Raw genomic sequence first — 25,728 nt, 5'->3', positions numbered from 1 at the left:
CATACTGAATGCTGGAGTTGTAGCCTTTAATGTGCAAACCTGTTTTTCAGCATACCCACAGAACTCAATTGGCTAAGTACTAAGTAGTTTAAAAACCTGATATTTTTTGTTAAAGAACAAGCTCTTCTTATTAAAAATTCCGAATAAGTTCTTCCTTGATTTTCTTAATTTTCTTTTTAAAATATAAATGACTAACTCAACTATAACGTGTGTTTGACAGAAATAATTTGAAAGTAATTATACACAGCCAAGCATTTAGACTCATGGGTAATTTGAATGCAGCTTCTTTCACCCTTTATAATTATGTACTTCTGGTGTTGTGCTATTGAGTGAACATTATCCTTTAAAAAAATGCAGAGAAAGATGTAACTGTTCAAAATTCACTCCGCAGCATGAGACTTCAAGTTATTGTACAGAAGACGAATGTGGAACAAAGAAAGCCCTTCTGTGAAGTCCAGTTGCATTTCCAGAAGGGGCTTACAGCTCTCCAGACAGGTACGTGAGGTTTTTTTTCTTGTAATAAAAACAACTTCACTATTTTGAGAAAGAACTGTACAGACTGTGTGTCTACAGACACAGACGTGACTCCTATGACCCTAACATAAATAGTTTTATTTTGCCTCATTTTGAATATGCCTCTGGTCATTCATTGGTAGAGTGAGTGAGTGAGATGGTTAACACATTAGTGGATTTTATACCTAGCTGCATTATCCAAAATGCAGAGATGTTTTACAGTCAGTGGAATTGTTTTGGATTTATCTCAGTTAAATGAGAACACAGCTTACAGCAATGTCCCTTCTTCAGTGAGTTTGAATTCTACTAGTGGATAAAGGTCAGGTATCCTACCTGATCTTGTTAAGCAAGACAACATAGCATCCTTTGGTACTGTTCATTCTTTAGTGATCATCCATTGGTGTAATGGAAAAGTTATAAATACCAACATTTCAAGAAGAATCTGACTTTATTGACCTTTAACTCCACATCATATTGGAGTTTATTATGACACAGTGAGATTTCCTCATTACTAGCCTGTAATGTTACCATAGCGCAGGCTACATATCATTTTTCATTTAATGCTGAAGAGGTTACGATTTTTTTTCAGGTGTTGGCATGAAATTTGTTATGGTCAAAGGCAAGTGTTTTGTAGCAATGGGTGGTCAATGAAGAAAAGAAAAAATAAATATGGCCAACAGTTAAACAAGTGGAGACAAACAAATGAAGAGTGCTTCATAACTGATGAAACTACATTTCAGCAGAAGCAGCAAGGCAAAGGCACCATACTGGAATTAGGAAAATTTGGGAAACTGTCTTCTGCAGTTAGACAGAAAACACATGTGCTGATTTATGCTATTGAGACCATTCATAACATATTAATAGTTGAGTTTTCCAGTCCATCTTTAAAGATAAGCTCACAATTTTGGAAGAAGTGTTCGCTCGATTGTTCCCACTGTATTTAAGGTGAGACTTGTTACTTGGAGAAAAGAATAACTTAATTTATTCAGATAAAATACAGATTAAACATTTCAAGTCAAAATAAAATTAGAGATAGATACTTGAAAAATGTAGGTCTCATAATTTGTTACTTTGTAGTCGCTCCCCATATCTACTGTGGATGAGTCTAATCTCTCTCTAGCAAGATGCTTTTGTTGGATGCCCAACTTCTTGCTGTAGCCAGTGCCAACTATTTTACTTGTTATCCATCCAGTCCAAAGGAAGTTGAAATTAAATCTTTAATCTCTGTGGTTTTGCTTGTTGTCTAATCTTAAAACAGTACTATATGTTCATTTCATCATGGTGATCTTTTCTGTTTTCCCTTCAGAAAAATTTCCACACAGTTGTGAATTAGTAAAATTCAAATGTGCACTAGGATCAGGTCCAGTCTTTCAGAATGTGAATAATGATTCTCTCATCTTGGAAAATTTATCCCACACTTACCATTTCACATTGTTTTTCTAAACAATTGTGCTTTCTTAGTCCATACCTTTGTGAATTACTTTGTGCTTTTTGCCGTACCTTTGAGGATCTTAAACTTCTGTTCTTAGATCATAATGTATTTTGTGGCAAATAAATTCTGAGAACACTGTGATTTAAATTATACATTACAGAACATTTAGAGAAACAGCTAGAACTTGTATGCTTAGTAACAATATTCTCTACTAATGAAGGAGAAACTGGACCAATGAAAGTTCATGGAAAAAAAATCCTACTCTATTCAGAGATTAGCAGAATGGAGAGAATGCATTGGAGGATTGGCATTGTATACTAAAAAAATATGTGAAGAATATATTCTAAGTTGTTCATAAAATCTCATCTTGATTGCAAGGTGTTTATTGTATTCAGCCACCTTAGTAATAAAATGATACAATCCAGTAAATAGAAAACATACTGTAGATATTATTTTGAAGGTAGAAATGGTTATCATTTTTCTCTCTTGCATGTGATAGACACAGATGAAACTTCTGCCCATTCAAGTTTATGTTACAATGCCACACTACACTGTCTATGTTATTGAACAAGTGTGCTATTATAGTTGCTGTCATAGGGATTAGAAGGCATTTTTGGTTATAGTTGCCAGCTTTCTACAGTAAAAATTGGATGGTTTAGGAATATAAATGTACGAGAAAACAGATCAGACACATAGAATGTATCTCAATTCTTTTTTTTTTTCCTGGAATTTCCTGGCAATATATGTATTAATCTCCTCTAATATAAATTAATATCCTTATCATTACTGTTTCTGAAGCTGGCAGTTGTTCATGGTAAAATAAAACTTTAAATAATTACACTTGGTCTTCTCATACTGCTGTTTATTCAATGATTTGAAAGCATTCCACCAATTTTAAATGTGGAATTAATTACCCATAAGGCACAAAATGAATTGAAACAATTTTAATAATGGTGCCTGTCATTGAGTAGCAATCTGATCAAATCAAATGATTTGCTGAAGATTCCTATGTCAGTGAAGATATGTAGAACAGATTGTCAGACTCCTACTTTCATTTTTGGCAAAGAAGGAATGTTCCTTCCCAGGAGTTTGCTTTGACATCATATTAAAATAGTCATTACTATTATTCTAAGTGACTAATTAGAAGCTTACAGTTCCTTCTTTATTTTCTTTTTGGATTCTTCCTTTTTTTAATTGAACTCAGGAGGTGAAGTGGAGCAAGTGCTACATTGAAGTCCTGGAAGTGAAGTAAATAATGCTGATAGCTTTGTCATACCTTTTGGTTCCAACTAAAAAAGGTAATAGACAAAATCCTAGTTCAGTTCACCTCCATAGGCTCCCAAGTTCACCAAACATCTATTAACTTCACAGTAATTTTATCTTTGATCTCATTTAAGACATTAATTCAATAGTGTACATAGTACAGTGAAGCCTTTAGTTGTCTCAGACATCACCTCAAAAAAGTTTGTAACTATATAACTATAATGTTAACATTTTGTAGTTTCACAGTAATTTTATTCTACCGGTGCACATGACAAGGAAATACAGGTCTCATTTTCCCTTCCCCTTCACTTTTTTGTTCTTTAAATAATGAAAAAAAGAATTAGTTTTTAAGTTATCTTGCTGGCAACAGTGTAATAAGTGTACTGGTAAAAGCATGAAACACTGAAAGAGTATCTTCATCATTTAAAATAGAATAATAAAATCATAGACTCATTTAGAATCATTTAGGTTGGAAAAGGCCTTTAAGATCATTGAGTCCAACTGTAAATCTAACACTGCAAAGTCCACCACTAAACTATCTCCCTAAGCACCACGTCTACACATCTTTTAAATACCTTCAGGGATGGTGACTCGACCACTTCCCTGGGCAGCCAGTGCTTGACAAGCCTTTCAGTGAAGAAATTTTTCCTAATATCCAATCTAAATCTCCCCAGCACAACTTGAGGCCATTTTCTCTTGTCCTTTCACTAGTTACTTGGGAGAAGAGACCAACCCCCACCTGGCTACACCCTCCTTTCAGGTAGTTGTAGAGAGCGATAAGGTCTCCCCTCAGCCTCCTTTTCTCCAGGCCAAACAACCCCAGTTCCCTCAGCCACTCCTCATATGACTTGTGCTCTAGACCCTTCACCAGCTTCATTGCTCTTTTTTAGACACCCTCCAGCACCAAAATGTTCTTCCTGTAGTGAGGGGCCCAAAACTGAACACCGTATTCAAGGTGCAGCCTCACCACTCCCAAGTACAGGGGGATGATCGCTTCCCCAGTCCTGCTGGCCACACTGTTTCTAATACAAGCCAGGATGCTATTGGCCTTCTTGGTCACACTGCTGGCTCATACTCAGTTATATTCTTATATAACGTATATAAATAGTTGTAGTGACAGTCTTTGCATATTCCTTCTACTCTTCTATGGAAAACTAGTATATATGAATCACATAGAAACTGGCGTTTCTGCCTTTCTGAAACTTGTGACTAGTGATTATGCCTAACAGTTAACTTCAAAGTTCTTTTCTGGCTTCTTGTGTACAAGAGTGTTAATAATATTTTGAAGAAGTTTTCTAAGAATGACTCTCAGCTACATTGGTGGATGTTTCCTCCTTACATGGAATGATCCCTCATCCCTTCAGCAAGAGTTGTACATCCCACTTACAGAATAGAGACACCTTTTTGCTGTATGAACAGCTTTAATGCAAAACCACCCCATCTTTGTCTCAGACACTTTCCTGTGTTTTCCCTTCACTTAACAGGCAAATCAACCTGAACAGAATGCAATGTTCCCTTCTGTCTCCAGCACTTTACCACATTTGGGGAATTATGGATTGTTTCTACTAGGAGGAAAAATCAAACATGGTGCTTCTTTGATGCAATCCTGTTTACAAAGATAGTACAAAACGCGATTGCTATAAACACAACAGGAAGCAGAGAAGAAACAGCAAGACTGTCTTAGTGCTAAAGCGTTTTTCAGAGCACTTAGTCCACACGTTCTGTCAGATGTTGCCATTCCCTGAGCTGATGGTGCTTGTGGTTTGTTTCACTGCTTCTCTCCTTTTAGACTCCGGATTTTTTTTTCTTCCTCTTTGCACAGAACAGGAACTATTCACAAATCAGCACCCAGTGAAGTTTCCTCTACCCACATTTGACTGCTGCCTAAATTTTGTTTGGCAAGGGAAATAGACAACGGCCTCAGGTTAAGGACGTTATTTATTTCAGCTGTTTGATCCCACAATAGTTGAAAATAACTCATGTTCTCTTTCTCAAAAAATAGTGCAGTTTAATGATATGGAATTTAAAATGGACTGAAAATTTAGACAGAATCTTTCAGTTTTTTCTCTAATTCATAATGATGTCTTTGTTAATAATGAAATCTTATGGTGTTTCAGCTGACAGGTGAACTTTTATGAATATAACATTTTGGAACTATGTATAAGAAATTATACCTTTATAAAAATTCAATTGTAATTACATTTACTTTCAAATTACAATCTAATTAAAGTCACGTAATCTTGCATTATTGACAGCTTTAGTTATATGCCTTTTCAATAGAAGCAGTATAATTTCACAGCTTCAGACTACTAATTGTACAGTAAGGTTTAGACTACAGCTACAAAAGCCTTTATTCACTTGATATGTAAATTAATTAGCAGGTTTAATGTGTGACTTGATGCCATGAGACATACAGTATGACCTAACACTTTGCCAGTGTTACTTAGAGTTTGTAAGTAAAAGGATGCTAACATAATCATTGTGCTGGCAAAATAACAATGGGTAAAATTAAAGCACATTTCAGATATCAATTATTATTTTTAAGTTTTCAAGAAAAATTTTGTTCCATAAAAAAATACTCTATATTTTATGCTAACATTTTAGCAGAGCCTTTAAGAAAGATTAGCATTTTTTCAGTTTTTGCTGTATTGAAGAGAAGCCAGAGGTGTTTGCTAAGGTCCACAATAGGGAATCCAGACTGCAAGCAGAGGAGAAAGGAATAGGGTAAGTAATGAAAGAAGTAGTGCAAAAAAACCCTGTTATATAAAAGTAGCGTGTGTTATACCCTCCCACGCTAGATAAAAGATATGTTCTACCCTTGTTTTTAAGCTGCATTCTGTTTTCCTTAGAAAGAAACTTCAAACAAAAACATATTCTGGCTTTTGACAGTTTGGATTTGTCAGCATCAGTTCATGAACTGATGAATCAGAAAAAATTTGGCCAGCAAAACAAAGCTAGATTTTGTAGATCTCACAATTGAAGGCATCTAAACAACATTCAGGATGTAAACTTGAATTCACTGAGCAAGAATTTTGTTGCAAAGCAAAGATAGCTCTTCCAAATGTTAAGGAAATTAATTCTTAATTTAATAGACTGTTAAGCTCTTCTGAAAAATCTATAATTCTTCTTTAAAGAACAGTTAGGATACCTTTGGCATAACCAAAAGTAGCATTCAATCGGTGAGGAACGCAGCAGTGGCAACAGTAAATTCTGTGGCTGAGTGCGAGATTAAGGTGGGCAGGGGGTTCCTGGAGCCAGGGAAACCCAAGGAAGAGTGGAGAGAGTCTCCTTCTCTGGAGATATTCAAACCCTGCCTGGACACGATGCTGTGCAACCTGCTCTAGGTGATCCTGCTCTAGCAGGGGGGTTGGACTAGATTATCTCCAGAGGTCCCTTCCAACCCCTACCATTCTGTGATTCTGTAATACCTTTTAATCTCAGACTCAAAATGTAGGGAAAATGAGCAAATTAAAATATGATAGAGCCTCACAAAAGTATGCAAGAGAGATGCAAAATAATAATAAAACAGTAATAATAATAATAATGATAATAATACACTTGACACCCATTTTCCAAGGATTTTTCTTTTCGCAGTGTTAGTCACTGTTTTCACCCTATGCTCAGGAAATTTAATTTTAAGCTTCCATAAAGTAATACAAAGCCAGCAAAAAGGCTTGAGAGGTTTATGACTGACCAATAAACCCTTACAAGGGACGAAGGCTCAGTAGAGATAGGCAAAGGTGATGTGCACGTGAAGCTCAGAGAATAACGCAAGGTGTAACTGACCAGAGTTGCAAAGAAAGCTGACTTTATCTCAGCACAAAGGGGACCAGAGGGTGGCATTTGTTTTAGATAAACGGCTATGTCAGTTGAGCTCCCTGAGTTAGCCAAACCAGCATGGGGGGGAAGTCATCACACGGCTCAGCCCAACATAGAAAAAGTTTAGAACAACAAACAAAAGAATTTTAAAAAGAACAATGGGCTTAAGCTGGTTTCAGACCACATACTCCTTCCCCGCAGCTGGGGACACCCAGTGTTGTGATGGTAAACATATTACAGAGACTGGTAATGGGAATCACCCTGGTATTGTCATCGAACTGTGTGTTGCAGTTGCGATATTTTCCAAAGTGGTCGTTTTCCATGTAGCATTTTATTTATGTTCTTGCTAATGTATCACTGAACAGTCCTTGTATAAAACAGAATCTATCTGAATTTTTCTGGTGGTGAGTTTTTTAAAAAGTTATTACTGGACTCTGTATTCACTATTTTTTTGTTCTTTCCAACTATAAACTTTGATTCCTAACTAAATCTTAAGTGTCAGAAAGTTAAAAGACAGAGATTAATATCTGGTGGACTAAAAACTGAAAGAAAATAGCTGGTCAAAGTGGCATGTTATGTGTTAGTTGATATGGAACACCTAAGGCTGGTCACCTAAGACCTTCAACAGTTTATAGGCAATTTTGAAAATTGTTCTCTATTCATAATAGTAATTTCCCCAACTATACTATATGCAGGTTTTTTTCCAGGAATTTCAAGAACATTTGCTTATAAATGCCAATATATTGCTAGTAATTGACTCACTCCTGTTATTGGTTGCGTTTATTTCCCCAGGAAAGTAGAACATTTCTGCACTTTGACGGGGCACAGAATTGATAAAGACAGTGTCAGTTTGTTCACGTCAATATTTCTGTAGTGAAAAAGCTAAATATTTCTTGTGCTAGAGTTTTATTGCCTTATATGAGTCATTATGTAGTAGATACTGTTTTTAGAGAAAACGTAGTGGGAAGGATTGTGGAAGGAACAGATAATTTTATACTTTGTTTCTGTTATATGTTTAATAGAGTCAGAAATAGGAATTGTGAGCTGATTCTGCTTTATGCTTTGCTTTATAAAATACTAAACTACTGTATATACAAAAACTGTAAAAGAATTATTGTCAGTGTCCTCTACGTAAGCTATTTTTACAGGAGGCTGCAGTTAGCAATCCTTCTTGGGTTTAATTGTAGCAGTCCTAAAGTCAATGACAAAACACTTTGTAATTGCAGTTGGGTCAGAGTTTCATCCTCTGCTCTTTTGAGTAACTGAAGGATACAGACAAAGTAATACATTTTAAATTGCTGTTAGCTTTTATGTTTCTGTCTGTCATTGGATCACATGAGTTGCTCATCAGATTTGATCATTTATCGATTTGGTTAAATATACTTTTTAATATATTCCCCACCCCAACATGCACACAAATTTAATCCTTAATCCTATACAGTTATAGTGTGTAGTGCATTTTTTCTGCATTTAAATACTTACATAATTTACAATTATTATTTTCTTATTTACCCTACAAAATCCCATGTGTAGATTTTTGAACCCTGCTACAATTTTTAGTTTTTATGATGTTATTATACAGTTAAAAGTGAATGTTGCACTGTATAAAATGTATTTTCTCAATTTTCTCAATTTTCAATTCATTATTTTCTAATACAGTGGCTTCCAGAACTTGTATTATATGTATTATTAGATTTCTGGGGTGTACCTGCCAACTTTATCCTAATAACTGCAAGAAATTAAGGCAAACAGGCCAAAAATATCTGACATTAATAAGAACTCTTTGAAGAACAGAAATTCTATGTTTCTTATTTCTTATGAGAACTGCGGGGATCTAATAGGACCACGATTCATAGAAACAGAGAAATTGGTTAGCAGTGACTTCAGGATGTCATCAGGTTCAACCTCCAGCTCAGAGGATGACTACCATGAACACTTGAACAGGACAGCCATGGATAGCTTTGCCTAGGTGATTCTTGAGCTTATTTTGTTGTCTGTCTGGGAAACCTGTACCACTGCTGCACCATCCTCACAGAAAAAAAAAAAAAAAAAAAAAAAAAGTTCTGTTAATGTCCAACTCAAAACTCCCAAGCCACAAATTTTGGCTGTTGCCCCTTTTTGTATCATGCACCAGTACTGAGAAGAGTTTGGTTCCTTCATTTCTGGATGCAGGCTTGTCCTGGATTCAGCTAGGATCGAGTTAATTCTCACCAGAAGCTGGGATGGGACACAGCCAGAACAGATGACCCAAACTAGCCAAAGGGGGTATTCCATACCGTGTGACATCATGCTCAGTATAAAAGGGGGGCTAGTCAGGGAGGGGTGGTGCGGCTCCAGGGCGCGTGGCTCGGGGATGGTCCGGCTTCAGGACAGGACTGAGCGTGCGGTCTGAGTTGTACAGCCAAGGGGTGAGAAACTGCATTGCGTCACCAGTTTTGTATATTCCGTTAAGGACTGTTGTTGTTATTTCCCTCTCCCTTGCTGCCCCAGTAAACTGTCCTTATCCCAACCCACGAGGCTTTGCCTTTGTCTTTCTCATTCTCCTCTCCATCCCACCTGGGGGGTGTGTGTGTGTGTAAGCCAGTGGCCGCGTGGTGCTCAGCTGCCGGCTGGGGCTGAACCACGACAAGGCTGATATTTCTTGCCTTAACCTTCTCTTCAGCTCATGAAAGAAATCCAGTTCCTTCAACCCATTCTTAAAGGTTATGTGCTAAAGGTGACTGACCCTCTTCATAACAAACCCTTCTCCAGCTTCTTCACATCACTCATGAACCAGGGTGCCACAGACTAATTCTGGTGTTCCAGTTGTAGCCTTACCTAAGTAGAGGGGAATAAAACTTCCCTCAAACTGCTGGCCACAATGTTCCTAATGGACACAATTTGCACTGTTCATAATGAGTGAATATTTATATATTCATGACATCTGAATGGGAGCTATTGGCTCATATCCAGTCCAACTGCAGGGCCAGTGAGCTCCCAGCCCATATCGAAACTTCCCCCCCCCCTGTCTTCAGGATGCAAAACTTTGCACTTTTCTTTGTTGAACTTTGTGAGGTTTCTGCTAGCTCAGTCCTCAGGTGTACTACAGACAGAAGCTTTATTATTTCTTGTGTCAGACACTCCCCTAATTTAGTGTCTTCTGTAAGATTTTGGAAGTGTGCTCTACATTATCATCTAAATTGTGATGAGAAAGTTGAAAAATAAGGACCCTGGTATTGATCTTGGGTATCCTCCATTTATTATAGGCCACCAGCATTGACCAATACCTGTTGAGCTGAGTCTTGCCAATTATGAACCCACCTAACAGTCAATTCTTCCAGTCCGTATTTCCTCATCTTACAAATGAGAATATTGCACGACACAGTGTCAAAAGGCTTAAAGAAGACAAGGTATAGAACTTCCAACCCTCTACCTTAACCATATAACCAGTAATTTTGTTGTAAAAGGCAATCAGTTCATCCAGCTTGATTTGCCATTGGTAAATTTATGTTGACTCTTACTGGTTATTCTCTTGTCCTGCATATGCTTAGAAATGTATTCCAAAGGGACATGTTCCCTTCCAAGGACTGAGAAGAGATTGGCCAAACTGTAGTTATCCAGGTTCTCCTTGTCTGTCTTAATGATGCGCATAACATGAAGTTTTTGCCCAGTCATGGATTCCTCCTCTGGTTGTCACTCTTTTCCATAGAAGACATACAATTATGTTCCATCAACTCTTTCAGCACCTTCAAGATGAAATAGTTGATGAAATGCTGATGCTGTTCAAGCTGATGGGTTTAAACACATCCAGTTTCTCTAGGTACTTTTGAGCAGTTGCTCCCAACTGTTAGCTGTCTCACTCTGTCCCAGACTATGCTGTTACACACAGAGGTCTGACAGCAGGCAGTGTCTATGAAGATCAAGACATAAAGGCAGAGTTGCGTAGCCTTCTCCATGTCACCTCTCGCTTGTTGGTTCCCCCACTCATTAGTAAATCCACCTTGTCCCTGAACTTCATTTTGCAATTAGTTTAACCATAGGATCCTTTTTTCTTATCTCTAACGTCCCTTGCTAGGTTTAGCTCCAGCTGGGCTTTGCTCTTGAATTTCTCCCTAAGTACCTGAGAAATGCTTCTATACTTCTTTGTTGCCTGTCATTTCCACCTCTTGTATGCTGCTTTTTGCATTTTAGTTCAGAAAGTATTAACATATGTGCAATAAAGTAGGTCATACTCAAGATGAATAAGTATTAGACCAGGATAAAAACCTACCAAGTTTAAAGTTTAAATTATGTGAATATTTTGGTGAGATAGAAATTCTGGAGTTCTGAGGAGATTTTTTGAAAATGAAATGTATCACAGATATATTGGTGCATTTTACAGCCCTGTATTTTTGGCAGCTTTTAATTAACACAACAACAAAACAAAACCCCAGATGACAACTTACAAAAACATATAGTCAAAATGAAACTTCTGTATGCAACTGACTTAAAAAAAAAATAAAAAATCAGATCACTGTTTATTTCAAGCACAGAGCTTTTTAATCAATTCCGTGTGGAAGCAAGGAGGCTGCCACTTCGCTTGTCTGCATTGTTACAAAAAGTGCTCTCCCGTGTTGCCAAGCTCACTGTGCTGCCTCTATCTGGCACCAAAGCACTATCTTTTGCTGCCATGCAGCCTGCACTATGTGATAAAGTGTAGTTCTCTGCCTGGCTGATTATCAATTCTGCTATAGACAGTGCTCCCTTGTGCTGCAGTATTCCATTCTGAAGTGCTATTCTCTCCTGCTTGTCTCCCTTCTGAAACGCCCGTCACAATGAAATTTTAGTTTACCACTTTCACTAAGAGTTTGTGTGTGGTATGCTGTCTGTGAAGGTACTATTGGTATTAATTTCACATTTGTGTGTATGTATTTGAGTAATGGGACATTGAAAGACCTAGCACTGGAAGATGGTACTCTACTTTTATTTATAGAATTGAAAACATGTATTACAAACAGTTGTATGACAGGGTAAGGAGAGAATAGAAATATTGTTTCACCAATCTGATCCATTTTGAATGAAATTCACCTAGAAATGAAAAAAAGTAACGACAAGGTTCTTGCCTACCAAAATAGTAATAATAATAAAAAACAATAAGAATATGTTGATGTTGTTATTATACCAATGTAAATTAATATAAATTTTAGGTGCTTTATCTAAGTAGAATCTAGACTAATTGTCCTGAATTAGTTGACTAATTGTCCTGAATTAGTCAACAGGGTTTTCTATAGAATTCAAAGAAAATTTATATGAAAAAAATAGAGGTCTACTTGAAAAAAATCCATGGGATATGGTCCTGGAGAGAAGAGGGATCCATGACAGCTTGTTGATATTCACTTTCTCCAAGCTCAAAAAAGCTCTATCCCAACAAGTAGGAAATCAAGCAAGGTGACCCAGGATGAGCTGTTTTTTGATAGTGTAGGGGCGATGTTAGGAAAGCCAAGGCCAATCTGGAGTTAAATCTGTCACGGTATTCTAACCGGAAAAGAAAATACGTAAACAGCAAAAGGAAGACTAGGGAGAACATGGACTCACTGCTGAATGAGGCAGGGGACCTGGTGATAAAAGACATGGAAAAGGCAGAGGTAATCAATGCCTTCTTTGCCTTGGTCTTTACAGTTAAGATCAGCCTTCAAGAATCCCAGGCCTGTGAGACCAGAAGGAAAGCCGGGAGCAAGGAAGACTTATCCTCACTGGAGGAAGACCAAGTATGGTGGGTTGACCCTGGCTGGAGGCCAGGTGCCCACCAGAGCTGCTCTATCACTCCCCCTCCTTAACTAGACAGGGGAGAGAAAATATAATGACAGGCTTGTGGGTCAAGATAAAGACAGGGGGGGATTCTTCACCAATTACAGTCACGGGCAAAACAGACGCAACTTAGAAAAAAATAATCTAATTTATTACCAAGAAAATGGAGTAGAGCAATGAGAAATAAACCGAAATCTTAAAACACCTCCTCCCACTCCTCCCTTCTTCCTGGGCTCAACTTTACCCCTGAATTCTCTACTTATTCCCCTCAAGCGGCACAGGGGGACGGGGAATGGGGGTTACGGTCAGTTCATCACACGTTATCTCTGCTGCTTCTTCCTCCTCAGGGGGACGGACTCCTCACATTCTTCCCCTGCTCCAACATGGAGTCCCTCTCACAGGAGACAATCCTCCATGAACTTCTCCAACATGAGTCCTTCCCACAGGCTACAGTTCTTCACGAACTGTTCCAGCGTGGGTCTCTCCCATGGGGTGCAGACCTTCAGGACCAGACTGCTCCAGCGTGGGTCCCTCACAGGGTTACAAGTCCTGCCAGCAAACCTGCTCTGGTGTGGGCTTCTTTCTCCATGGGCCCACAGGTCCTGCCAGGAGCTTGCTCCAGCATGGGCTTCCCACGGGGTCACAGTCTCCTTCAGGCATCTCCACCTGCTCTGGTGTGGAGTCCTCCATGGGCTGCAGGTGGAATCTCTGCTCCCCATCATCCCCCATGGGCTTCAGAGGAACAGCCTGCCTCACCATGGTCTTCTCCATTGGCTGCAGGGGAATCTCTTCTTCGGCACCTGGAGCACCTCCTCCTCCTCCTTCTGCACTCACCTGGGTGTCTGCAAAGTTTCTCACATCTTCTCACTCCTCTCTCTGGCTGCAAAAGCTGCCACTTCTTTCTTTTTTTTTTTTTTTGTTCCCTTCTTAAATATGTTATCCCAGAGGTGCTACCACCGTCGCTGATGTGCTCAGCCTTGGCCAGCAGTGAGTCCGTCTTGGAGCTGGCTGCCATTGGCTCTATCAGACTTAAGGGAAGCTTCTAGCAGCTTCTCACAGAAGCCACCCCTGTAGCCCCCCCGCTACCAAAACCTTGCCACACAAACCCAATACACCAGGTTACAAAGCACTTAAACAAACCAGTGTGGTGGGTTGAGCCTGACTGGGGCCAGGTGCCCACCAGAGCCGCTCTCTCACTCCCCTCATTCACTAAACAGGGGAGAAAAGGCATAACGAAATGCTTGCAGGTCGAGATAAGGACAGGGAGAGATCACTCACTAATTGTTGTCACGAGCAAAACAGACCAAACTTAGAGAGGGAATTCATCTAATTTATTACTAGGCAAAACAGAGTAGAGGAATGAGAAAATAAAATCAACTCTTAAAACACTTCCCCCCACCCCTCCCATCTTCCCGGGCTCAACTTCACTCCCGGCTTCAACCTTCCCCCCCCTCAGCGGCACAGGGGGACGGGGAGTGGGGGTTACGGTCAGTTCATCTCACGGTGTTTCTGCCGCTTCTTCATCCTCAGACGGAGGACTCCTCTCATCGTTCCCCTGCTCCAGCATGGAGTCCCTCTCACGGGGTGCAGACCTTCAGGAGCAAACTGCTCCAGCGTGGGGTCCCCCACGGGGCCACAAGTCCTGCCAGCAAACCTGCCCTGGCGTGGGCTCCCCTCTTCACGGGTCCACCGGTCCTGCCAGGAACTTGCTCCAGCGTGGGCTTCCCACGGGCCGCAGCCTCCTTCAGGTGCCTCCACCTGCTCCAGCGTGGGGTCCTCCACAGGCTGCAGGTGGAATCTCTACACCCCCTCATCCTTCCTCCATGGGCTGCAGGGGGACAGCCTGCTTCACCATGGCCTTCACCACGGGCTGCAGGGGGATCTCTGCTCCGGCGCCTGGAGCTCCTCCTCCCCCTCCATCTGCACTGACCTTGGTGTCTGCAGAGTTTCTTACATCTTCTCACTCCTCTCTCCGGCTGCAAAAGCTCTCTCTCTAAGTGTTTTTCTACTTCTTAAATATGTTATCACAGAGGCGCTGATTGGCTTGGCCTTGGCCAGCGGCGGGTCCGTCTTAGAGCCGGCTGGCATTGGCTCTATCAGACACAGGGGGAGCTTCTAGCAGCTTCTCACAGAAGCCACCCCTGTAGCCCCCCCGCCACCAAAACCCTGCCACGCAAACCCAACACAACCAGACATATATAAGTTCATGGAGACTGACAGGTAGTACCTAGTAGTGCTGAGGGACCTAGCTGAGACTTGACACTGTCTCCCATCCTCATAGACAAGCTGACAAAGTACAGGTTAGATAAGTGGACAGGGAGGTGGATTGAAAACTGGCTGAACAGCTGAGCCCAGAGAGTGGTGATCGGTGGCACAAAGTTCAGCTGGAGGCAAATCACTGGCAGTGTATCCCAGTGGTCGATACCGGGCCAGTACTGTTCAACACCTTTATTAGTGATGGGACATAGTGCACCCTTAGCAAGTTCACAAACAATACCAAACTGAGAGGAGTGGCTGATACACCAGATGGCTGCACCGGCATTCCGAGGAACCTGGACATGCTGGAAAGCTGGGCTGTGAAGAATGTCATGAAGTTCAGCAAAGGGAAATGCAAGTCCTCCACCTGGTGTGGAATAACCCCATGCACAAATACAACCTAGGGGCTGGATGGAAGCAGCTCTACAGAAGGACCTTGGGGTCCTGGTGAACAACAAAGTGGTCCCCCATAGTACCCTTCTGGCAAAGAAGGCCAACAGCATCATAGGATGCATTAGGAGGAGAGTTGTCAGCAGCTTGAGGGACGTGGTCCTTCCTCTCTACTCAGCACTGGGGTGGCTTCATCTGGAGTGCTGTGTCCAGTTTTGCATTCCCTAGTCCAAGACACATGGACTTAAGGGACAAGTTCAGCAACAGCCCACAAAGATGACTCATATGAGGAGAGGCTGAGAGAGCTGGGACTGTTCAGCCTGGAGAAGAAAAGGCTTTCCAATGTAGTATGAATACCTGATGGGGGGGGGGAGTGAAGAAGAGGGGGTGAGAATCTTTTCAGTGGTGTCCACTGACAGAACAAGAGGCATGAACCCCATGAAATTCCACCTGAACACAAAAATACACTCTTTTTCTGTGAGGGTAGTCAAATACTAGATGAAGTTGCCCAAAGAGTTCGTAGAGTCTCCATCTCTTGAGATATTCAAAACTTGACTCCATATGGTCCTTGGCAACCTGCTGTAGCTGATTCTGCAAAAGGCAGGGGAGTTGAACAAGATGATCTCCAGAGATGCTTGTCAACCTCAAAGATTCTGTGATATAACAATAACCAGAGAGTAGGTTGTCACTTAAACTTCAGAGGAGTTTCAGAATGCTTCATAGAAGGCATGTCTTAAATCCTCTTTTCCCTGTTACCAGAGAGAAATATACTGCCTCAGAGCTCAGTGGGTTTCACAGTCCCAAACTTCCAAAGTTTGAAAATATGCTTCTTTCAAAATGCAAGTTAGTCTTTCTTTGCCTTTCCCCATTGGCTTTTAATAAGTTCATGACAAAAAAACAAAGGCCATCTGTGTTTCAGAAGAAAACACAACCCCCTGTTCAGTTCATTCTGAAAGAAAACATCCACAATCCAAAACCCCAAACAAATTTTACTATAACAAGACCAACTCAGCTTTCTGGGAGAATTTTCTTCCTCAGTGAATGCTCTAACCATTAAACTAGTATGTCTTCATTAGTATGTTACTTGAACATATTAGATTTTGATACCACCATTTTAACCTAATTCCTTGTAGTTAAAAATAATGTCAGGCTCCTAAACTAAGGTAGGGAGCAGCAGGAATCAAACAAGACGTTGTATGCAGACCCATTCAGAGGAAAGGTGTCAATAGAAAAGGGCAAGGTCTGTTTTGAGATGTTATGGAGGATCTTACCTCATGCAATATACGTATTTATTCTGTATCTGTATCCCAGTATACAGAAGGGCCACAGCTTTTACTTTTTGCCTGTGATTTCTCCTACATTAGTGTGCCATTCTGTATTGGCTGTATTACATCCGTGGGCAAAACATAAAAAAAGGATTACCACACCAGTCAACCGAAAAAGTTGGCAGAGCACATATTGCTATGGATGACAGAAGCAGGAGCAGGAGTTCCTGGAGGAAGAGATTCCAGCTTGTGCCAGCTGGTAGTCTACAGTTTATCTAGTTTTATTAATTTTAAATTGTTTGAACAACAAATGTGTCCTTGAAGAAAAAGGTTCTGAAAAAGTTTACATTAGTGGGACTTTCCTTGATGTATCAGCTGGCAGGCTGGCTGCCTGATTTACAGAGAAAAGGAACTGAAGCAGGGAAAGGATTCGAGGATGGATTTGGAAAGGACTTGCTACTAGATAAAATTCAGGCCACTGAATCAAATGGAAATGAATCATCTCAGATGACTGAGAAGTGTTTGAATAATCTTTTTATTTGCCTGAGGTTGCTTTTTTTGTTTCGTTTTTTTTTGAGGGGGGGTGTGTGTATTTGTTTTTTAAATAAGAGCTATAACTTTATCAATAAACAAAATGTGAGCTAATAAAATTAAACTATTAATAGTTAGGTAATGATTTATATTTCCCTTACATGTAAAACAAAACCAACCAAACAAAAAGTTTTGCTTGCTTTATTTTCTCCCAAACTGCCTAACTTATAGAATCGAGTTTAAAAAGAGGCCATACTACTTGGGACAAAAGCAAAAAGAAAAACCTTAACAAACAAACAAAAACCCCAAACAAAAAAACCCCTGTGGTTCTCACTTAAAGAGTGGAATTGATTATGATTGACTTATTTTGTGCCTCCAGACAGCTAAAACCCAAACTCTTTCCACAGCTCTATTTTTTATTCTCCTCTACCCAGTGGTCTTACACTAGCAGTATCCTACTTTTGTAGGGTTTTAACTTCCCTGGGGATGAAGTGGACACAGTTCGTCAAACAATTACATGAGTAATTCTATAGGTAAACAATCTTAATTAACTACTCACATGTTACAAAACAAACACATACACAGAATAGCTATGTCCTTCATACCCAGTTCATCCTACCACTTCTGTCTTTGTGAAACGTAGAGGCTTTTGTCAGTGGCGTGGAGGATATATTTGCTTCCTTTGGGTAAGCTGGCTGTTTTTCACTCTCCCTCCTCTCTGAGATTTGGGGGTGCGGTCTGGATAGAATGACTGATTAGTGAAAATTAGTGCCCAATGTTGAGGATTTTTTTTTTTTTATGTGTCTGTTTTATTTTTCTACCTTCTCTTTAAAAGTCCATAGTCCAGATTCATCAAATGTATTTCTCTCTGCTTTTTGGTATTCTGACATTGATTATGATGATAATGAAGAAGGTATGATTAATAAAATGGTAGTTAATTAAACTTCTGTGACTTGTTGTAACATATGTAATTTTAAAGCTGCACAAGGTTCTTATCAGAATATTCTTTTGTGAAAAGTCGTAGTAGAATAATAAAATTTGTAGTTGTGGTCTGAGAATATCTCTGTTAGTAGAAGGAAGCATAATCTTTTTTAATTAGGGTAAAGGTTGATTAATCTGCACAATGCCTAAGTGGCATTGCTGTTTAATAACTGTTCTCATTTTGTTAAGATCTATGTCGTAGAGGTTTCTGGTGGGAGAAATAGAATGAAAAACTGCTTTATTTCTGATTCACTAATTTAAATAAGTTATAGTCTTCTTAATTAGTTTTATCTCTTATTGCCTTGCTTTTGCAGGTGGCAAAATTTGCAATACTTAGAAATATTAACACTGAAATTAACATAAAATACTAGCTTGTAGAGTTTCACATTACATCTTTATGCTACTACACAGAGGTTTTAGTCTCAGTTGCTGGTGTCTGCAAAACATGGGAAATCAGTAATGCAAGATTTTACAAGGAAATGTCTAAAAATCTGTATGCTTATTCCACTGTGATTCTTCAAATGGCTCTCACAGTGGAGTTCATTTAAAGGTGGAGAATCCCATGTACTAGATCAAGTTCTACACGTAACTATCTTGTACAGCCAATTGGAGAACTTGGAAGAACATTTTCTCATACCAACCTTCCTATTTGAGATTAGTGTTAATAACTATGTAGTAGCTTTTTGCTTATGAATATACAAGTAAAAAAGTATATTACAAATGGAAAGAGAAAATAGTAGCAGGTCTGCTCACTTTTACTTTACCCCAGATGCAAACTGTTGCTGGTCAGAGCAGTTCACAGCTACATCCCTTTAACATCATCTGAACTGCAAGAAATCCAGAATGAAAATATAGTGAATAGCAACAGCTGGGCTTTATTGCTGAGCCAGATTTCCCCAGAGTTTTAGTAGTACAAACAAATTAATTTTTAGTGGTATATTATAACCTAATTAATTTAGCACTCTCAAAGTGGGCTTTTGTGAATACCTCTCTCAATTTTTTCCTGTATAAGACATCATGCTGTGTAACAGCATTCCCTCAAGACTGATGTTCCTTCCCCTTAGTTGAAATCCCCAGAGTTCTGGTCAATTTGTCCTTGCAGAAAATCAGGCTGGATTAAAACCTTCCTGCCTACTTGAGCAAATATACTGATGTTGTTTCCTTTGCTAAATAGTCCTGTGACTTACAGAAACTATGAGAAATAGTGAAAAACTGAAAAGAGAGAAAAATCTACCTAATAAAAAGAAAATAAAGTATTGTTATGTCAGCCACTGAATGTTATGGCTGTTCCCTACCTCCCCTGTAACACCCCCCCCCCCCACACACACACACTTTTTAATTGTTAGTAGAGGAAGAAATAGAAGCATAAAGTACTTGTGAGGGACAGGTGGTGTCTGAAAACCTTGGCTAATTCCAGTGATAAGCTACAAACAGAAGCCTTTAAAGTATGCTTACCATTCTGACAGCTGATCTTCCAGTCTCTGATAAATGGTCTTTCACTTAAGTAAAAGTAAAGAGTATATAATATTGATTTTACTATAACTCATTGTAAGGTCTGTGGTGTAGGTAATATTGTGGAATTGCAATATGATAAAATGACTACCGGGCAAGAATGTTGTCACTTCTACCTCCTCAGTTTTCTCTTACTTTATCTCTGCTTCATGGGAATAAGTAATCCCTTAGAAACAACATTATGTACTATCTAATAATTTTCACAGTCAGGGAAAAAAAAGTTAGGATCAACTTTGCACATATATATGTTCAACATATGTTTTCATGATGTCCATAGAGCTCCTTGTATATGTCAATTTAATAATCAACCTAAATATTTCTATGTTCAAGTCTTGAATTTACATGGCACTTGAACATCTTATTAAGAAACATGCTTCAAAAAACTGCATTTCAGAGCTGCCTTTAGTAGCATAGCATACTATAGATGTGGGTGCATGTCTTGGCATGATTTCAGAGCTCTGACAAATGTAAGGTTAGTCATATACATATGGGTATATGCTTACCCTGGTTTAGTGCTTTGAGGAACTACAGGAAATGAAGAATGGGTGGTTACTTACTGTTATGTTCTGTCACTAGTAGTAATTTGTTTTCTTCTTAAACATATATTGCAAGGACAGAGCAGAGTAATAAATCAGAAATGGGCAGTGCTAAGGAACAGTTAGTTTAACTGATATGCTTTATAGCAACTGTTGAATAAATCAACCAAATGTGTTAAACCTTCATTTGCTTCTGTTTCCCAACAGAAAGTATGTAGCTATGTGTGAAATTTCCCTGTTGACAGCAGTAGCGAACCTGCTTGTATAAACAGGATTTCAGGTGGCTGCCAAAGACTACCTGAATCACATTATCTTCCTCATTTCAGAGCAGGTATAAAACAATTAGTGGTTTATAGATCCTGATTAATTAGATCCAATTTTTAGTTAGCATCAGTCCTCTTGTTACTGAAGATGTGATGGAGCTGTGGTAGCTATGAGAAATAATGAGAAGAGGAAATTTATATTAAAAAAAATTGTCAGAGCAAAGGACCATGTGTGTTGACAGGAAAAAGGAGAAAAAGAGGACAAATCATTCACCATAGTGTGTGCTGCCACATGATGCTTGAGCCCTAGAGCAATTTCTTGTTGTTTTTATTTTGCCGTATATTCTGTTTACATCTTCAAGCAAAAGTCTGAGTCAGATCCCAAATAAAATATATGCAATATATTGGTGTAATCACAGCATCACAGGTGTTACCTTCTGAGTCACTAAAGCCAGCTTCAGTTAGAGCTACACAGGTGGGAACTCCTAAAATAGTTATAGACATAGTAATTAGTATTCATAAATCCTTCTGGCTCCTGTGTACTTCTAGTACTGCTCTTTTCCTCCAGTCTTGCTTTTCATCCAGCAACCTTCCCTGACTTTTGGGGTTGCAACAAATTCCACGCAGGTACCCCTGGGTAGCCAAAAAAATTCCTTTCAGTCTCCTGTGAAGTCTGGCTGTGTATCTGTTCACTGCTTTTCTCAGGATCCCCTGATCTCTTCATGCTACATATATCTCCTCTTTGGTTTTTTTTTTCCCGCTTTTTTTTGTGTTCTGGAAACATCCCCAAACCCAGTAATCTCCCTCGATCTATGTGAGCACCAAGGGTATTGTACACTCTTGATCTGTGTTGCATCTTTTCACAGGAACGTATTGTGCAATACATTGCACAACATAGAGACTATCCATCTGAATAGTTTGTATTTACAATGTGTTTCTTTCACATCCAGAAAGAAAGGTCTTTTTCATTTGGAATTGGGTAAAATATTCTAAACATAAAAGCACTAAAAAAGAGAATAACATTAAGATAATGAGTTTACTTACTTATTTGCATTCTGACTAGTCAGGTATAACACAATAATAGAACACCACTGAAATATTATTTCTTAAAAATCTACTAGAAAGAGTTAAAATTTAGGGATTTTTAAAGGGTATCTTTAATATTTTTCCTAACTCGCTTTTCTCCTCCCTTTTAAGCCTGCTTCATAAATATATCTAATGATTTATGCTTCAGTAAAGAATAAGATTGAAGTACTGTTTTGCTGCTATTATGAATGACATTATTCTTATATTCAGAAGTGGGTTTGATGGCAAAATTTGGGGGGGAAGCATTGATTTACGTTTTTCTCAAATGCTACAAAAATGTAGCAGAGCAGATTACATACGAAAAAAAGATTGTGTAGGCCTCAGTAATCTCAGCAAATGCTGGAAGTACCAAAGTTATATGAATTCTTACAGTCATATACCCAGTTGTTGTTTGCAACTTGAATGGGTGGATAAAACCTTTCTTTTCTTCTTCCTCCTCCTGAGTTTTGGACTTGCTGAGAGCCCAAAAGAAATATCTGGGTTAAGTGGTTCCTTTCCACTCTGTGTGCACATTCTTTCCTTGAGTACATAATTAATTAGAACTATTTAACTACCTAATAAATTAGCCATAGGCAAGATCTCTATCCTGAAAGGTCAGGTAGTGGTGAAATTGTTTTCTGAATCTGGAAATTTTGAGAGAGATTTATTTGAATGAACTTTTTTATACCAGAGCTGTCATAAGTGTCCTCAGCACAGCTAACCACATAGTGGAACAAAAGATTTAAAAAGCACTTCTGTGCTTTCGTGTAGATGATGAAGGTCTGGCTGGATTCTGCACAAAATAAAATAGTCTTAAAGTAACTCTGAATGTGTTAATGAGCGATATTTTCAAAAAGACTTATATATTAGCTGAGAACAGAGTCTTTCAGAAATGCTTTGACATTGCTGTACAGCCCCTAAACAAGCCTGATTGATAAGATAAAAAGAGTAGAAGAATGCCACATCCATCAGTCAGGTGCCTATTTTCTTATTCTATAATTATTTTTTACTTTTAAATCATGTACTCATAGCATTGCAAATGCTAAGTTTAGTTAAAGCACTGATAGAACTTACGTGATGTGGAATGTGCAGGAAATGTAGTTCAAAATGGCAAAACATTTTTTGAATATTCTTCATAGTACGTATATATCTAAAGTACTTTCAAAGAAGAATGTGAGTTGTTTATTATTGTACTAAAAGCCTTATACTGCCTATATAATTGTCTTTGACTATTATTTTTAAAGAAAAAAAACCCCACTAATGAATACAAGCCAAGTCACAAACAATATAATAATATAATCATTGTAAAAACAAACTTACATTTTATCATACCATGATTACTGAATTCAACTAATTTTTTTTTTTTTGCCTTCTTATATTTTTTTCCAGCTAAAATCCTTATCTTGTTTTCTTAGAACAAGGAATAAGTACTAATTTACAGTAAATGTTCCTAATCACTGTTAATCAAATGGAATACAGTTTGTATCATAGCTTAAATATGCTGTACTTCAATCTTCTTTTGAGTCTTAGTAAAATGCAGGATATGGACTGACAAAAAGAATTGATTCTGTGAAATTTGGTGTCAGCTGAAAACCAATTTAATTTTTTTTCTCTTTGCAAAATCCATTTCTAAATGTTTTGAACTACATGTATGTGTTAGTAATGGAAATTATAAATATTTTGTGGATTAAGTTACAGCCAAAAATACATGCTCCAAGGTGGTTTTCTCCCTAGAAGTTTTTGCTGAGTGACTGAAAGTAGGAGTAAAGTTTTAGTAAAGAGAAGAGGAAAAATAAGAAACAATTTTTCAGTGGTTGATAGAACCCAGTGTAAATTCTGTTGTCCACTGTGTTTCATGTTGAAACGAATCACTTGAAAATTGTTGGCTAACAGGAGTATTCTGTTTTCACTTTAAATCTCAAGGCATTTTATTCAATTTGGAAGTTAATTCTAAGGTACCACCGAACTGTAAATTTCATTCTGCTAAAAAGTGTGTGAGCAACAAGAGATGTTTTCAAATGAAAATTATCCAGTTACAAATATTTGAATATGCAGTTATTTTTAAGGAAGAATGTGGAATGGAGAAAGCACCTGTAGAGATTTTTTTTGTCTCTGTGATTGTACATGATCCAATTAGAGGCATTTGAACCTCAGTAACAAAATTAATAGGCTATTTAATCTCAAATACTTATTGTCATTTTTTACTGCCCAAACCAGTCATTTGCAAAGCATTCAAGTGCATGAATGTATGCTTATATCTACCTATAAGAAAATGTTTAGTCTGAAATATTTTACATTCCTATTTATTTTGGGGACATAGTCTCACGATACTACCTGGAATGTCTTATTAAGTGAATAGATTTAGTTAAGAAATCTGATGTGGGCTGGAAAATGATTAGCAGCTTTAATGGCATTGATACATCAGATACATTAGCACTCAGGTGAAAGAAGTAGAAGAAATCTCCCACACAAAGCGTGCTGTAGTCATTGTAACTAAATGGGAGGGGAAAAAAGTTGCTTTAAAATAATAATAATAATCTAAGCTGTTAAATGCATCAAGAATAAAATGACTCTACTTGCTCTGTCTTATTGCATTGTATGAAATGTTTCAGAATAATGAAAACTAATAAAATGAATATAATCACATATGTAACTTCATTGAAATTTATGGTAAATACAGTCTATTTATCCTTAAATATTTAAAAAAGATGATCATAAGAATAGAATATGGCATTAACAACTTTTTTTTTCTTTTTTTTTTTTTTTTAAATACTGATAAAAGGTACTCCAGAATTGAAAAAGAAGGATAGTTTCTTTTTTTGTTTTAAAAGGGAATGGTCAAACTTCTTCAGATAAGGTTGCTTAATGTTACTTGCTTTCATTCATGCACTTTGTACAGGCCTTCAAAATTATACAAAAATCCTCCATGTGGAGACTCAAGGAATAAGACAGAGAAAAGGAAGGTGCCTGAAAGAAAGGAGGGAAGAGAAAATACATGTAAAATTAATAGAGAGAGTTAGCTGTGCTGCTGTTGCCATTTATCACCTGGCAAATCAAGCAGCTGCCTGTAGGACACAAGAGATATATGTGGAAGGGAAAAGCACTGAACCTTTATTCAGTTTTGCTCCCTATACTGCTGATGGGTGGAAGTGTTGCATATGGTTCAGAAAGGTGAAAGCTGTTGTTTTGAAGACCAAGCAATAGTTAGACCTCAGGGCAGATGTACTTTGGAGAACATGAAAAGTTCCCTGAGTGGGAGCGTACCACTAAGCCTACCACTTGGCTGGACCTTTGCATGCTGGAGTCCGAGAATGCCATGTGGAAGAGTTTGGAAGAGACCATAGTCTCTGTCACTGCTTCAGGATCCACACCTTGGACCTTGATAAAGATCCTTGAAAAGAAATACAGATATAAGGAAGACCTTCACCCAGTTCTCATCAAGAGCCCCACAGACAACAACAAGCCTAGGTTGGAATGCCTTGCCTTTAATTAGAAAGCAAATGTATTAGCTGAGAGCATTTTGGTTACAGAAATGCTTCTCTCCCTTTGCCCTCACTTTGCAAGCAGCACGAAGTCATGCAGCTTGTTGGGCACTGAAGGTGCATATTCTTGATGATGAGACTTTCCCAGTCTCTGCATAACTATGACTATCATGGAGTACGGGGAGCCCACAATCCTCAAGAAGTGTGAAAAGGCACTTTCATTTCCAGTTTCAGCAAGTAGCTTGCAGATGGGATCAGCTGTGGGTGGTATTCCTTGAGAAGAATCAGTGAGGATGTGCTGTCTCATTTACCAGCATGCCATCATGTCTGGTTGAACGGGATGTCCATGTGATATCATTTCATTGATCACTACAAAATGGGGATGTGGACAAACTTTTGCACCAGGAGGAATTCCAGGGTGAATTTTTGCTGACTACTGTGAAGTCAACATTTGTGCTCTGCTGAACTTGTATAAGACACAAGTTGAACTGTTCCTTGATCTAGATAAGTAGAACATGGCAAGGAAAAGGCCACAGTAAATGTGAGATGACCTTTTGACCAAGTGAGGTAGGCTCATTTCTTCATGTTCCTTCTCCTACTTTTTTGGTTAGAAGCTGAATTAATCTCCCCCGTGCAGCTGCCTCAATGGTTACT

At 38.6% G+C, this 25,728-nt stretch overlaps 1 pseudogene; it reads right to left on the bottom strand.

Annotated features, from left to right (window-relative positions):
- Positions 1-3,738: 3,738 nt before the first annotated feature.
- LOC129201530 (uncharacterized) lies at positions 3,739-25,381 on the bottom strand (annotated as a pseudogene).
- Positions 25,382-25,728: the final 347 nt, after the last annotated feature.

Source organism: Grus americana, chromosome 1 (assembly GCF_028858705.1).
Source record: "Grus americana isolate bGruAme1 chromosome 1, bGruAme1.mat, whole genome shotgun sequence".
In the NCBI taxonomy this organism is placed as follows: domain Eukaryota; kingdom Metazoa; phylum Chordata; class Aves; order Gruiformes; family Gruidae; genus Grus; species Grus americana.
The sequence above is the reverse complement of the archived record's forward strand: the minus strand, read 5'-3'. Positions and strand labels throughout refer to the sequence as shown.